Source organism: Mustela nivalis, assembly GCF_964662115.1.
Source record: "Mustela nivalis genome assembly, chromosome: X".
Classification (NCBI taxonomy): Eukaryota; Metazoa; Chordata; class Mammalia; order Carnivora; family Mustelidae; genus Mustela; species Mustela nivalis.
Genome location: NC_139040.1, coordinates 49,905,350 through 49,921,518, shown reverse-complemented (window position 1 = coordinate 49,921,518; position 16,169 = coordinate 49,905,350). Strand labels below are relative to the sequence as shown.

The 16,169-nt window shown below is 35.0% G+C and overlaps 1 long non-coding RNA gene and 1 pseudogene across 2 annotated transcripts in view; one reads left to right on the top strand and one right to left on the bottom strand.

The window, feature by feature from the left end:
- Positions 1-16,169, bottom strand: part of LOC309855567 — a 1,258,688-nt gene that overhangs the window by 1,097,902 nt on the left and 144,617 nt on the right. The gene's annotated exons all lie outside the window — the stretch shown is intronic.
- LOC309856597 (peptidyl-prolyl cis-trans isomerase A pseudogene) lies at positions 5,764-6,074 on the top strand (annotated as a pseudogene). Its single transcript has one exon. The product of its transcript is annotated as a peptidyl-prolyl cis-trans isomerase A pseudogene (transcript).

The window sequence follows — 16,169 nt, the reverse complement described above, 5'->3', positions numbered from 1 at the left end:
GTTTCCAACTGCTTCAGATTTGTCTAGGGTGTACTTTGCTTGGGCTGTGGTGATATTTTGGACTCTGCTCATTTTTTCACCCATCCTTCTCTGGGCAAAATGACTAGAAGGAGGAATTCACAACCAAAGAAAGAACCAGAGACAATGTTCTCTGCCACAGAGCTAATTGATATGGATAGAAATAAGATGTCAGAGGTGGAATTCAGGATAGCAATTATAAAATTAATAGCTAGGCTTGAAAAAAGCATAAATAACAGTACAGACTCTCTAAGGGAAGAAATGAGATCAAATCAAGCTGAATTTAAAAATGCTATGAATGAGATGCAGTCTAAATTGGATTCTCTAACAGCTAGGGTGAATGAGGCAGAAGAGAGAATAAGTGATCTAGAGGATGGGCTGATAGAAAGAAAGTTGAGGAAAAGAGGGAGCAACATCTAACAGCCCATTAAGAAAGGCTTTGAGGGATTAATTATGCCCTGAAATGAACCCATGTCAGAATTATTGGGGCTGGGGAAAGAGAAGGACTGGAAGGTATATTTGAACAAATCATAGCTGAGAACTTCCCTATTCTGGGAAAAGAAACAAGCATTCATGTTCAAGAGGCAGAGAGGACCCCACCTCAAATCAATAAACATAGATCAACACCCTGACATATAATAGTAAAGCTTGCAAATTGTAGAGGAAAAGAAGCTACCTGAGAACAGCCAGAGAGAGGACATTCCTTACATACAGAGGGAGGAACATCATGGTAATATCAAACCTACCCATAGAAATCTGGCAGGCCAAAATAGGCTGACAAGACATTTTCAGTGTACTAAATGAGAAGAACGTGCAGCCAAGAATATTTTATCTAGCAAGGTTGTCATTCAGAATGGAAGGAGAGATAAAGGGCTTCCAGGACAGACAGAAACCAGAAAGAAAAAGAGACAAGCTATAGACATAAGGACTTTGCAGACAATACAATGGCACTAAATTCAACTTTTTCAATAATTACTCTGAATTTACAAGAATAAACGCTCCATCCAAAAGACACAGGGGATCAGACTAGAACCACCCATATGCTGTCAACAAGGGACTCATATAATAAGACCTAAAGACACCTCCAGAATGAAAGTGATGGGTGGAGAACAATTTACTATGCTAATGGACCTCAAAAGAAAGTTGTGGTAATAGTCCTCATTATCAGACAATTTAGATTTCAAACCAAAGACTTTAGTAAGAGATGTAGAGGGACACTATATCATACTTAAAGGGTTTATCCAATAAGAATATCTAACAATTGTAAATATTTATGCCCCCAGCATGGAAGCAGACAATGATATAAATATCCAATTAATACCAAAGTAAAGAAACATATCGATAATAATACATCAGTAGGAGAGGACTTAAACACCCCATTCACAACAATGGACAGATCGCCTAAACAGAAGATCAACAAAGAAACAAGGGCTTTGAATGACATACTGGACCAGATGGACTTCACAGATATATGCAGAACATTCCATCTTAAAACAACAGAATACTCATTCTTCTTGAGTGCACCTGGAAATTTCTCCAGAATAGATAACATATCATGTCACAAATTAGGTCTCAACAGATACCAAAAGACTGAGATTACGCCCTTCATATTTTTGGACTACAATGCTTTAAAACTTGAACTCAATCACAAAAGGAAATTTGGAAGGAACTCAAATGCTTAGAAATTAAAGAGCACCTTGCTAAAGGATGAATGAGTCAGCCAAGAAATTAAAGAAGATTAATTCATGGAAACTAAAAAATTCATGGAATGTAATGAGACTGAAAATACATTGGTTCAAAACCTCTGGGATACAGCCAAGGTGGTCCTAAGAGAGAAGTACTTAGCAATACAACCCTCTCCCAAAAATTTTTAAAAAAAAATCAAATACACAAGATAACCTTACACATAAAGGACCTGGAGAAAGAACAACAAATAAGGCCTAAATCAAGTAGGAGAAGAGAAATAATAAAGATTAGATCAGAAATCAAAGAAACAGAAACCAGAAGAACAGTAGAACAGATCAATGAAATTAGAAGTTGTTTCATTGAAAGTATTAATGAAATTGATAAGCCTCTGGTCAGACTTATCCAAAAGAAAAATGACCAAAATTAATAAAATCATGAGTGAAAAGGAAGAGATCACAACCAACACCAAGGCAATACAGACAACTGTAAGAACATATTATGTGCAACTATATGCCAACAGATTAGGCAACCTGGAAGAAATGAATACATTCCTGAAAATTTATAAACTGCCAAGACTGAAACAGGAAGAAACAGACAATATGAACAGAACCATAACCTGAAAGGAAATTGAGACAGTAATCAAAACGTCCCCCCAAATAAGAGTCTAGGACCAGATGGCTTCCCAGGGAATTCTACATAATTCAAAAAAGAAATCATACCTATTCTACTAAAGCTGTTTCAAAAAATGAAATGGAAGGAAAACTTCCAAACTTGTTCTATGAGGCCAGCATGACCTTGATTCCAAAACCAGACAAAGACCTCATCAAAAACGAAAATTACAGACCAATAAACCTGATGAACATGAATGGCAAAATATTCAGAAGATATCAGATAACAAAATCCAACAGTACACTAAAAAGACTATCCATCATGACCAGGTGGGATTTATTCCTCGGCTGCAAGGTTGGTTCAACATTCACAAACCAATCAACATGAAAGATAACATTAACAAAAGAAGAGACAAGAACCATATGATTCTCTCAATTGATGCAGAAAATGCATTTGACAACATCCTTTCTTAATAAAAATCCTCCAGCATATAGAGATAGAAGGAACATACCTCAATACCATAAAAGCCATCTATGAAAAACCCACACTGAATATTTTTCTCAATGGGGAAAAACAGAGCTTTTCCCCTTAAGGTCAGGAACACGAGAGGGATGCCCACTCTCACCACTATTCTTGAACATAGTACTAGAAATCCTAGGCTCAGTAATGAGACAACAAAAAGAAACATAAGGCATTCAAACTGGCAAAGAAGTCAAACTCTTTCTCTTTGCAGATGATGTGATACTTTAGGTAGAAAGCTCAAAGACTCTACCCCAAAACTGATAGAACTCATACAGAAATTCAGCAATGTGACGGGATACAAAATCAATGCACAGAAATTAGTTGCATTTCTACATACTAACAATGTGACTGAAGAAAGAGAAATTAGAGTTGATCCCATTTACCACTGCACCAAAAATCATAAAATACCTTTGGTTAGGATTATACCTAACCAAAGAGTAAAGGATCTTTAGTCTAGAAACTACATAACACTTATGAAAAAATTGAGGAAGACACAAAAGAATGGAAAAACATTCCATGCTCATGGATTGTAAGAATAAACATTGTGAAAATGTTTATGCTGCCCCGTGCAATCTACACATTCAATGCAATCCCTATCAAAATACCATCAATATTGTTTACAGAGCTGAAACAAACAATTCTAAAATTTGTATGGAACCATAAAATAATATTGAAAAAGAAAACCAAAGCTGGGGGCATGACAATGCCTGACTTCAAGCTATATTACAAAGCTGTGATCATCAAGACAGCATGGTACAGGCACAAAAACAGACACAAAGATCAATGGAACAGAATAGAGAGCCCATAAATGGACCCTCAACTCTATGGTCAACTAATCTTTGACAAAGCAGGAAAGAATATCCAATGGAGAAAATTCTCTTCAATAAATTGTTCTGGGAAAATTGGATAGCCACATGCAGAAGAGTGAAACTGGACCATTCTCTTTTTCATACACAAAGATAAACTCAAAATGGATATAAAACCTAAATGTGACACAGTAATCCATAAAAACCCATGAGGAGAACACAGGAAGTAACTTCTTTGACCTCAGCTGCAGAAATTTCTTGCAAGACATTTCTTTAAAGACAAAGGAAACAAAAGCAGAAATGAACTATTGGAACTGCATCAAAATAAATGTCTTCTGAACAGCCATGGAAACAGTCAACAAAACTAAATCGCAACCTATGGAATGGGAGAAGATATTTGCAAATGACATAAAAGATAATGGGCTGGTATCCAGGATCTATAAAAAACTTATCAAACTCAATAGCCAAAAACCATATAATCCAGTCAAGAATTGGACAGAAGATATGAACACACCCTTCTCCAAAGAAGACATACAAATGGCCAACAGGCACATGAAAAAAATGCTCCATGTCACTTGCCATTAGGGAAATACAAATCAAAACCACAGTGAGATATAACCTTACCCCAACTAGAATGGCTAAAATTAACAAGCCAGGGAACAACAAATGTTGGTGAGGATGTGAATAAAGGGGAACTCTCTTACACTGTTGGTGGGAATGCAAGCTGGTATAGCCACTCTAGAAAACAGTATGGAGGTTCCTCAAGAAGTTAAAAATATAGCTACCCTATGACCCAGAATTTACCCTGGAGATACAGATGTAGTGAAAATCAGGGTCATCTGCAGCCCAATGTTCATAGCAACAATGTCCACAATAGCCAAACTGAAGAAGGAGCCAAGATGTCCTTCAACAGATGAATGAATAAAGAGGATGTGATTCATATATGTAATGGAATATTACTCAGCCATCAGAAAGAATGACTATATACAAAGACATGGATGGCACTGGAGCTAAGTGAAATAAGTCAATCAGAGAAAGACAATTTTCACATGGTTTCATTTATATGTGGAATATAAGGAATAATAGGGAAAGGGAGGGAAAACTGAATGGGAAGAAATCAGAGAGGGAGACAAACCATGAAAGACTCTTGACTTGGAGAAACAAACTGAGGACTGTGGAAAGGGAGGTGAGTGGGGTGGTGGGCATTAAGGAGAGCTTGTTATATGATGAGCACTGGGTGTTATAAGGAACTAATGAATCATTGAACACTACATCAAAAACTAAAAAAATAAAAAAATAGAAAAGAGTACAAAATGGGAAAAATGTAATACAATACAGAGAATGGATCTAGGAAATCCAAACTTCCCAATCACATGAAGAACAGATCAAGTAAAGTAAAACAAAAAACAGAAAACAAACAAACAAAAAAAACAAAAACCCAACTTTAGTAGAAAACTTTGAGCTGAAAGAGTTCAATATAATACAAAATAAATGAGGTAAGCAGGATCAGAAATGTCCTGGTTTAAACTTTTAAAATTCAAAGTTGAAAAATAAGTCTTATGAACATCTAGCTAAGCAAAATGTTACTGTATTTATAGTAGGGATAGTTTCAGGAGAAGGGGAGAAATCAAGAAATATCATTTTTTTAACTTAACACTGATAAGAGAGGAAAAAAAACCAAAAAAATTTAAAAAATTGAAAAGAGAAATATAGGTACAACTTTTAGAACACAAATGTAAATTTAAGGAGTGGTTGATTTCTTCCAAATACCTAAATACAAAAAGGAAAGAAAAATATTGTATATAAAATAAAACAAGGTATAAAGCATGAAAATATGAAAAAATAAAGCAAAAGTGTTTAGAGAAGATAAAGCTAATGTAAAAAAAAGTTAAGTGCTGTAATAAAAGTTCAGTCTTGGCCTTGCAGGTACCACCACCCAGTCATGGTCAACCCCACTGTGTTCTTTGACATCACCATGGATGTGAGCCCTTGGGCTGCATCTCCTTCTAGCTGTTTGGAGGTAAAATTTCCAAAGACAACAGAAAAGTTTCATGCTCTGAGTACTGAGGAGAAAGGATTTGGTTATAAATGTTCCTGGTTTCACAGAATTATTCTGGGATTTATGTGCCAGAGTGGTGGCTTCACATGCCATGATGACACTGGCAGCAAGTCCATCTATGGGGAGAAACTTGATGGTGAGAATTTCATCATGAAGCATAAGGTTCCTGGCATCTTATCCATCTCAAATACTGGGCTCAACACAAATGGTACCCAGTTTTTCATCTGCACTGCCAAGACTTTGTGGTTGGATGGCAAGCATGTGGTTTTGACAAAATGAAAGAGGGCATGAATATTGTGGAAGCCATGAAGTGCTTTGGATCCAGGAATGGCAAGACCAGCAAGATCTCCTTTGCTGATTGTGGACAAATCTAATAAATTTGATTTGTGTTTTATCTTAACTACCAGACCATTCCTTCTGTAGTTCAGGAGAGCACCTTTTCACCCCCATCTACTCAAAATAACCAAAAATCTTTGGGCCCTCATTGCAGTTTTATGAGATCCATGTTTTCCTTACTCCTCTCCAAGTCTAGCTAGATTGCAGATTTATGATTATAAAATAAAAACTAAACAACAAAGTTTCAGACTCAACCAACAGAAGAAAAATACAACTATTTGCAAATTATAAGGGATATCTAAAGTAAAGTCCTTTAAAAAGTAAAAATATTTTGATATGCCTGGGTGACTCAGTCAGTTAACCAGTCTGCCTTTGGCTTAGGTCATGATCCCACCAACAGTGTAGGAGAGTTCCCCTTTATTCACATCCTCACCAACATTTATTGTTCCCTGGATTGTTAATTTTAGACATTCTAGTTGGAGTAAAGTTGTATCTCACTGTGGTTTTGATTTGTATTTCCCTAATGGCAAGTGACATGGAGCATTTTTTTCATGTGCCTGTTGGCCATTTGTATGTCTTCTTTGGAGAAGGGTGTGTTCATATCTTCTGTCCAATTCTTGACTGGATTATATGGTTTTTGGCTATTGAGTTTGATAAGTTTTTTATAGATCCTGGATACCAGCCCATTATCTTTTATGTCATTTGCAAATATCTTCTCCCATTTCATAGGTTGCGATTTAGTTTTGTTGACTGTTTCCATGGCTGTTCAGAAGACATTTATTTTGATGAAGTCCCTATAGTTTATTTCTGCTTTTGTTTCCTGGGATTGAGTCCTGCATCAGGCTCCTTCCTCAGTGGGAAGCCTGCTTCTCCCTCTCCCATTCCTGCTGCTTGTGTTTCCTCTCTCTATGTGCCTCTCTCTGTCAAATAAATAAATAAAATCTTTAAAAAATAAATAAAATCTTCAAAAAATGTTAAAATATTTCTTAACAGAAAAAATGTAATTAAAATGCATAGATGGTTATTAATAGTATCAATGTGATTTCAATAAGTGAAGCACAGTTTATTTAACATTGATGAAATAGTGTGTGGTCAAGAAAAATAAAAGACATGGGCCTTTAAAATAATGAACAATGTGGTGAGATACTGTACTACTACACTATCATTTTCACATGTGTTAGCTAATTTAATGTTCAGAATAACACTGTGTGGCAGACATGGCCATTCTCATTTTAGATGTGAAACAACTGAGCATAGAGAGGTTTAATAACTTGTTCAAGGTTATCACTGGTAAGGGCATAACTGAGATTTGGGCCCAAGTCATTATAACTTGAGAACCTCAGACACACTACATTAATGTATCTGAAAAATTAGTCTTTGCATTACCTGCATCAGAATGCTTATTAAAACTGTAAACTCCTGATATCATCTCTGATATATTCTAGAGCTCTGAAGTTTGTGATTTAGTAAGTATTCCAGTTGATACTTATACATGCTAACATTTGAGAATCACTGAATTATGTGTACTACCTCCAAGAACAACAGAAAAACATAATTGAACGAATTGAATTTTAATCAACCCTTTCTATTTTAGCCAGATTAAGTGGAAAAATAGCATATAATTTAATATTAAGCAGGTTATCATGACAAACAAAACACTACAGAAAATATATATTATTCCCAACCATCCTTTTACTTTTACAAAATTGATCATGTATTAGATTCTAAAAGAAAACTAATTCCAAAAAGACCATATTAAATAATCAGAATGTGATAAAACTAGGATTTAATAAAAATTTAAAGAAAAATATACAGCTGGGAATTATTTTATTTTATTTATTTTTATAAGATTTTATTTATTTATTTATTTGACAGACAGAGATCACAAATAGGCAGAGAGGCAGGCAGAGAGAAAGAGGGGGAAGCAGGCTCCCCGCTGAGCAGAGAGCCTGATGCGGGGCTTGAACCCAGGACACTGAGATCATGACCTGAGCCAAAAGCAGAGGCTTTAGCCTACTGAGCCACCCAGGTGCCCCAGCTGGGAATATTTTTAAAAAACACTTTCTTTTTTTAAATTTTTTTATTTATTTTTTAAATAAACATATAATATATTTTTATCCCCAGGGGTACAGGTCTGTGAATCGCCAGGTTTACACACTTCACAGCACTCACCATAGCACATACCCTCCCCAATGTCCATAACCCCACCCCCCTTCTCCCAGCCCCCCTCCCCCCCAGCAACCCTCAGTCTTTTGTGAGATTAAGAGTCACTTATGGTTTGTCTCCCTCCCAATCCCATCTTGTTTCATTTATTCTTCTACTATTTCCTTAACCCCCCATGTTGCATCTCCACTTCCTCATATCAGGGAGATCATATGATAGTTGTCTTTCTCCACTTGACTTATTTCGCTAAGCTTGATACCCTTTAGTTCCATCCATGTCGTCGCAAATGGCAAGATTTCATTTCTTTTGATGGCTGCATAGTATTCCATTGTTTATATATACCACATCTTCTTTATCCATTCATGTGTTGATGGACATCTAGGTTCTTTCCATAGTTTGGCTATTGTAGACATTGCTGCTATAAAAAACACTTTCTTAAATAATTATTATTGTAGCTATAATTATAAAGATCAGAAATAGTGACCAAAAAAAAAAAAAAAAAAGAAATAGTGACTAAAAAAAAAATGAAACTAAGAGCTTTGAAAAGATAAACAAAATTGATAAACCTTTGGTCAGACTTATTAAGAAAAAGGAGAAGTTACCACTGACACCACAGAAATACAAAACATTATAGGAGATTACTACAAAAAATTGTAAGCCAACACATTGAACAATCAAGAAGAAATAGATAAATTCCTAGAAACATACAAGTTTCCAAGACTGGATTAGGAACAAATAGAAACCCTGAACAGATTAATTATTTGTAATGAAATTGAATCAGTAATCAAAAAAGTACCTACTAACCAAACTCCGGGACCAGATGTCTTTGAAGGTGAAGTCAACCACACATTTGAAGAAGAGTTAATACATGTCCTTCTCAAATGATTCAAAAAGTTGAAGAGGAAGAAATGCTTCTAAATATATAGCCAGCATTACCCTGATACCAAAACCAGAAAAGGATGCCACACACAAAAAAAGAAAATTACAGAATAATGTCCTTGATAAATATAGATGTCAAAATTTGCAACAAAGTGTTAGTCAACTGAATTTAACCATACCCTAAAAGGATCATTCACACTTATCAAGTGGGATTTATTCCAGGAATACAAGGATGTTTCAAGGATGTTTTAATATTCACTAATCAATTAATCACATCAACAAAATGAAGAATAAAAGTAATATAATCACCTCAGTGGATGCAGAAAAGACATGTGAAAAAATTCAGCATCTATTCATGATGAAAGGTCTCAACAAGGTGGGTATAGAGGGAAGATACCTCAACTTAATAAAGACCATATATGGCAAACCCACTGCTAACATACTAAATAGTGAAAAGCTGAAAGCTTTTCCTCCATGATCAGGAGTAAGACAAGGATACAAGCTCTCCCCACAATTATTCAACATAGTACTGGAAGTCCTAGCCACAGCAATCAGACAAGAAAAAAAAAATAAATAAAAGGTAGCCACACTCATAAGGAAGAAGTAAAACTGTCACTATCTTCAGATGACACAATACTCTATGTAGAAAACTCTAAAGATTCCAAGAAAATCTATTAAAACTAATAAATAAATTCTAATAAATATTAATAAGTAAAGTTGCAGGATATAAAGTCAATATACAAAAATCTATAGCATTTCTATACACTAATTTTAAAAGTAGCTGAAAGAGAAACTAAGAAAACAATCCCATTTACAACTGCATCAAAAAAAGTAAAATACCTAGGAATAAATTTAATAAAGGAAGTAAAAGGCATGTATTTTGAAAACTATGACATTGATGAAAAAAATTGAAGATGACACAAATAAATAGAATGATATAACATGCTCATGGATCAGAAGAATTAATATTGTTAAAATGTCAATACAACCCATAGCAGTACATAGATTTAATGCAATCCCTATCAAACACCAATAGTGTTATTCACAGAACTAGAGCAAGTAATTGTAAAATTCCTGTGGAATCCCATAAGACCCCTAATAGCCAAAGCAATCTTGAGAAAAAATACCAAAGCTGGAGGAATCAGAATCTTGGATTTAAAACTATTCTACAAAGTTACTGCAATCAAAAGATATGCTATTGGCACAAAAACAGACACATTAGATCAATGGAACAGAATAGAAAGCCCAGAAATAAACTGTGCTTATATGGTCAATTAATGTATGACAAAAGAGGCAGGAACACACACTGAGGCAAAGAAAGTCTTTTAATAAAGTGTTGGGAAAAGCTGGCAGCTACATGCAAAAGAATGAAACTGGACCTTTTTCTTACACCATATACAAAAATAAACTCAAAAGTGATTAAAGAACTAAATGTGATATGCAAAATCTTAAAAGTCCTAAAAGAAAACATAGTAATCTCTTAGACATCAGCTTTAGCAATATTTTTCTTAATCTGTCTCCATAGACAAAGGACACAAAAGCAAAAATAAAGAATTGGGATTATATTAAACTAAAAACTTTTGCATAATTAAAGAAACCATCAATAGGACAAAAAGGCAACTTATAGAATGAAAGAAGATATTTGCAAATGATAACTCTGAAAGGGGGTTAATATGCAAAATATGTAAAGAATTCATACAACTCAATACCAAAATAACCCCAAATAATCTGATTTAAAAATGTGTGGGGAACCTGAATAGCCATTTTTCCAAAGAAGGCACACAGATGACAAACATGAAAAGATGCTCAACATTACTCATCATCATTAAAATCACAATAAGATATCACCTTACACCTGTCATAATGATTAGAATCAAAAAGACAAGAAATGCAAGTGTTGGCAAGGATGTGGAAAAAAGGGAACCCTTGTGCACTGTTGGTGAGAATGTAAATTCGTACAGCCTCTATGGAAAAGAGTTTGGCAGTTTCTCAAAGAATTAAAAGTGGAAATATCGTATGATCCAGTTATTCCATTTCTATATATTTGCTCAAAAATGAAAACACTAATTTAAAAAGTTATATGCATCCCTATGTTTGCTGCAGCATTATTTATAATAACTAAGATATGGAAGCAGCCTCTGTCCATGGAAAAATGGATAAAGAAGATGTGGTATATATATAATAGAATATTACTCAGCCATACAAAAGAATGAAATCCTACCATTCACAACAACATAAATGGACCTAGTGGTTATTATGCTAAGTGAAATAAGTCAGCAAAGGCAAATACTTAATAATTTCATTTATATGTGGGATCTAAGCAAAACAAACAAAAAATAGAACAGAAAATAAACGTGATTTCCGGAGGGGGAAAGGGTGGGGAGATAGGAGAAATATGTGAATGAATTAGCAGGTACAAACTTCCAGTCATAAAATAGGTGTCATAGGTATGAAGGTACAGCATAGGGAATATAGTCAATAGTATTGTAATACATTTGTAAAGAGACAGATGATATCTACATTTCTCACAATGAGCATTTTGTAATGTATAATTGTTGAATCACTATATCATATATTTGAAACTAATATATTGTATGTCGACTATACTTCAGGTAAAAATGTATAAAAAATTATTAGTCTACCCACCAAAATTTCTAAAATGAGAAAGATAGAAAATTACAAGTCTTGACAAAGCTATAGAGCAACAAATATATAGAGGATGTGAAATTCTCACTTGTATTGCTGGTTGGACTGAAATAGTTACAATCATCTCAGAAAAATGGTTTGGAAGTATCAACTTAAACAAATTATATGTATGCTCTATGACATAGCAATTCCTCTCTGAGCTTTATAACAAACTGTATTCATATGTCCACCAGCCCCCAGATGAGATGTTTCTAAATACCCATTGTAGAAAATGTTTACCATACAATCACCATGTTGATTGATGCAGTACAACGCCCAATAATCTACCTATCCATTTGTGATTTATCAACAGCCCAATATGAAAGACATAAAAACCTCTTAAAATTATTTTTGAGATTCATTCTGAGCAATTCACACTTTGTACATATATATCTGACAGATTATAGGCATTATCTTTTAAAAGGGTAATTAAAATGTTTTCTCTCCTGCAAAGACAGGTATAAGATAATATCCAGTTGTGTTGGAGACTTTGAAAAACACTGAATAAGTACATTTTAGCAGAAATAATGCCTGAGCCTTTAAAGCAAAGACAAATTTGGGAGGTGAAATTTGGAACCCCACGTCTTCATTTACTCAGCAGATGCCCTGATCCCTTCTATTTTATGAAATAGAAGACACCTTTACTTCTTCCCTTAAATTTATCCCTGTCAACCATTCATCCTTACATACTTCAATGTTAGAAGGAAACCCTTTTCATTCAATTCCACACTTTTTAGGACTATCTATAATTGTCCACTTCTGTTCACCTGCATACTTCTTAACATCTTTCCTTCCACTTACATATTTCCCTTAGCTTTTAAGCATGGTCAAGTTTCCCCATATCTCAAATAACACCAAAATATCAAAACTTCCCTTCTCAACCCTGTAATATTTTTAAAGGCACTTATTCTTAAGCTGAAACTTGCTATGATCTTACTGTATTCCAGAAAGTTTACCAAACTCAACTCTGCATTAATTACTTAATTTAATCCTTACATCAACTTTATAAGGTAGGTAATGTTACTATTTCCAACAGACAGAGAAAACTGAGGCTCCAGAATTTAAGTAACTTTCTCCAAAACATGCAAGTATTTAGTGGTGAAGCTGGGACTTGAATCCATAACGATCTGATTCCAAAGGCTAAGATTTTAACCACTACACTGGCACTGGCTTTTCTCTCCTAGTTCTCTCTCCCTTTCTCTCTCTCTCTGTCTCTCTCTCTCCAACCCCCTTTTATTCCCTTCCTCTGTCCTCCCATTCTTCTTCCTCTCCCTCCCTTTCTTTCATTATTCTCTTTCTCAAAAGCATATTCACAGAGCAAAAGAGTAACAATATGGCTTTTATTCTATATAATCATTTTCTATGTTGCCTGTAGACTATAGGAGGAGAAACATAGAATCAGAAAGACCAATGAAAAGACAATTGTAATAATCTCAGTATTTACTGATTTTAAAAAGTGTGGTAACAGTGTGAGATTGTGACTGAATTGGGGATACATTTTTAAGATTGACCTGACAGGATCTACTAACAGACCAACTGTGGGTATGAGACAAGAAGATAAATCAAGATTTTTGGTCTGAGTTATTGGAGATACAAATGTTGTGGAAACACAAAATTACACATATTAAGAATATAAAATTATAAATGAAAGTACTGTATGAAGGTAAATATTTATTTGAATGTGTTATAGCCTGCCTTCATAATTTCTTAACTGCAATGTCAAGAGAGATCCTAAGCAGGACCACCTGGCTAAGCCATTCCTGAATTTCTGACCCACAGAATCTGTGTGAGGTAATAAATGTTTATTATTTTAAGATCCTAAATTTTGGGCTAATTTGTTTTCCAGAAAATGTATGTAATGCAGATATTGGTGCTAGGGATGTAGTGCTAGCATAATAAAACCCTAAAATGTAGAAAAGCTTGGAAACGTGGTAGTTAGCAGAAAGTAGAAGAATTTTTAGGAGATGTTAGAAAAAGCCTAAAGAACATTGGCAAAACTGCTTTAGGTAGCATAGACATTTTCACAATATTTATTCTTCCAATCCAGGAGCATGGAACATTTTTCCATTTCTTTGTGTCTTCCTCAATTTCTTTCATGAGTACTTTATAGTTTTCTGAGTATAGATTCTGTGCCTCTTTGGTTAGGTTTATTCCTAGGTATCTTATGGTTTTGGGTGCAATTGTAAATGGGATTGACTCCTTAATATCTCTTTCTTCTGTCTTGCTGTTGTTGTAGAGAAATGCAACTGATTTCTGTGCATTGATTTTATATCCTGACACTTTACTGAATTCCTGTATAAGTTCTAGCAATTTTGGAGTGGAGTCTTTTGGGTTTTCCACATTATAGTATCATATCATCTGCGAAGACTGATAATTTGACTTCTTCTTTGCCGATTTGGATGCCTTTAATTTCCTTTTGTTGTCTGATTGCTGAGGCTAGGACCTCTAGTATTATGTTGAATAGCAGTGGTGATAATGGACATCCCTGCCGTGTTCCTGACCTTAGCGGAAAAGCTTTCAGTTTTTCTCCATTGAGAATGATATTTGCGGTGGGTTTTTCATAGATGGCTTTGATGATATTGAGGTATGTGCCCTCTATCCCTACACTTTGAAGAGTTTTGATCAGGAAGGGATGCTGTACTTTGTCAAATGCTTTTTCAGCATTTATTGAGAGTATCATATGGTTCTTGTTCTTTCTTTTATTGATGTGTTGTATCACATTGACTGATTTGCGGATGTTGAACCAACCTTGCAGCCCTGGAATAAATCCCACTTGGTCGTGGTGAATAATCTTTTTAATGTACTGTTGAATCCTATTGGCTAGTATTTTGTTGAGTATTTTCGCATCTGTGTTCATCAAGGATATTGGTCTATAGTTCTCTTTTTTGGTGGGATCCTTGTCTGGTTTTGGGATCAAGGTGATGCTGGCCTCATAAAATGAGTTGGGAAGTTTTCCTTCCATTTCTATTTTTTGAACAGTCTCAGGAGAATAGGAATTAGTTCTTCTTTAAATGTTTGGTAGAATTCCCCCAGGAAGCCGTCTGGCCCTGGGCTTTTGTTTGTTTGGAGATTTTTAATGACTGTATCAATCTCCTTACTGGTTATGGGTCTGTTCAGGCTTTCTGTTTCTTCCTGGTTCAGTTGTGGTAGTTTATGTTTCTAGGAATGCATCCATTTCTTCCAGATTTTCAAATTTATTGCCGTAGAGTTGCTCATAGTATGTTCTTATAATAGTTTGTATTTCTTTGGTGTTAGTTGTGATCTCTCCTCTTTCATTCATGATTTTATTTATTTGGGTCCTTTCTCTTTTCTTTCTGATAAGTCGGGCCAGGGGTTTATCAATTTTATTAATTCTTTCAAAGAACCAGCTCCGAGTTTCGTTGATTTGTTCTATTGTTTTTTTGGTTTCTATTTCATTGATTTCTGCTCTGATCTTTATGATTTCTCTTCTCCTGCTGGGCTTAGGGTTTCTTTCTTGTTCTTTCTCCAGCTCCTTTAGGTGTAGGGTTAGTTTGTGTACCTGAGACCTTTCTTGTTTCTTGAGAAAGGCTTGTACCGCTATATATTTTCCTCTCAGGACTGCCTTTGTTGTGTCCCACAGATTTTGAACCGTTGTATTTTCATTATCATTTGTTTCCATGATTTTTTTCAATTCTTCTTTAATTTCCCGGTTGACCCATTCATTCTTTAGAAGGATACTATTTAGTCTCCATGTATTTGGGTTCTTTCCAAACTTCCTTTTGTGGTTGAGTTCTATCTTTAGAGCATTGTGGTCTGAAAATATGCAGGGAATGATCCCAATCTTTTGATACCAGTTGAGTCCTGATTTAGGACTGAGGATGTGATCTTCTGGAGAATGTTCCATATGCACAAGAGAAGAATGTGTATTCTGTTGCTTTGGGATGAAATATTCTGAATATATCTGTGATGTCCTTCTGGTCCAGTGTGTCGTTTAAGGCCTTTATTTCCTTGCTGATCTTTTGCTTGGATGATCTGTCCATTTCAGTGAGGGGAGTGTTAAAGTCCCCTACTGTTATTGTATTATTGTTGATGTGTTTCTTTCATTTTGTTATTAATTGGTTTATATAGTTGGCTGCTCCCACGTTGGGGGCATAGATATTTAAAATTGTTAGATATTCTTGTTGGATAGACCCTTTGAGTATGATATAGTGTCCTTCCTCATCTCTTATTATAGTCTTTGGCTTAAAATCTAATTGATCTGATATAAGGATTGCCACTCCTGCTTTCTTCTGATGTCCGTTAGCATGGTAAATTCTTTTCCACCCCCTCACTTTAAATCTGGAGGTGTCTTCGGGCTTAAAATGAGTTTCTTGTAGGCAACATATAGATGGGTTTTGTTTTTTTATCCATTCTGATACCCTGTGTCTTTTGACAGGGGCATTTAT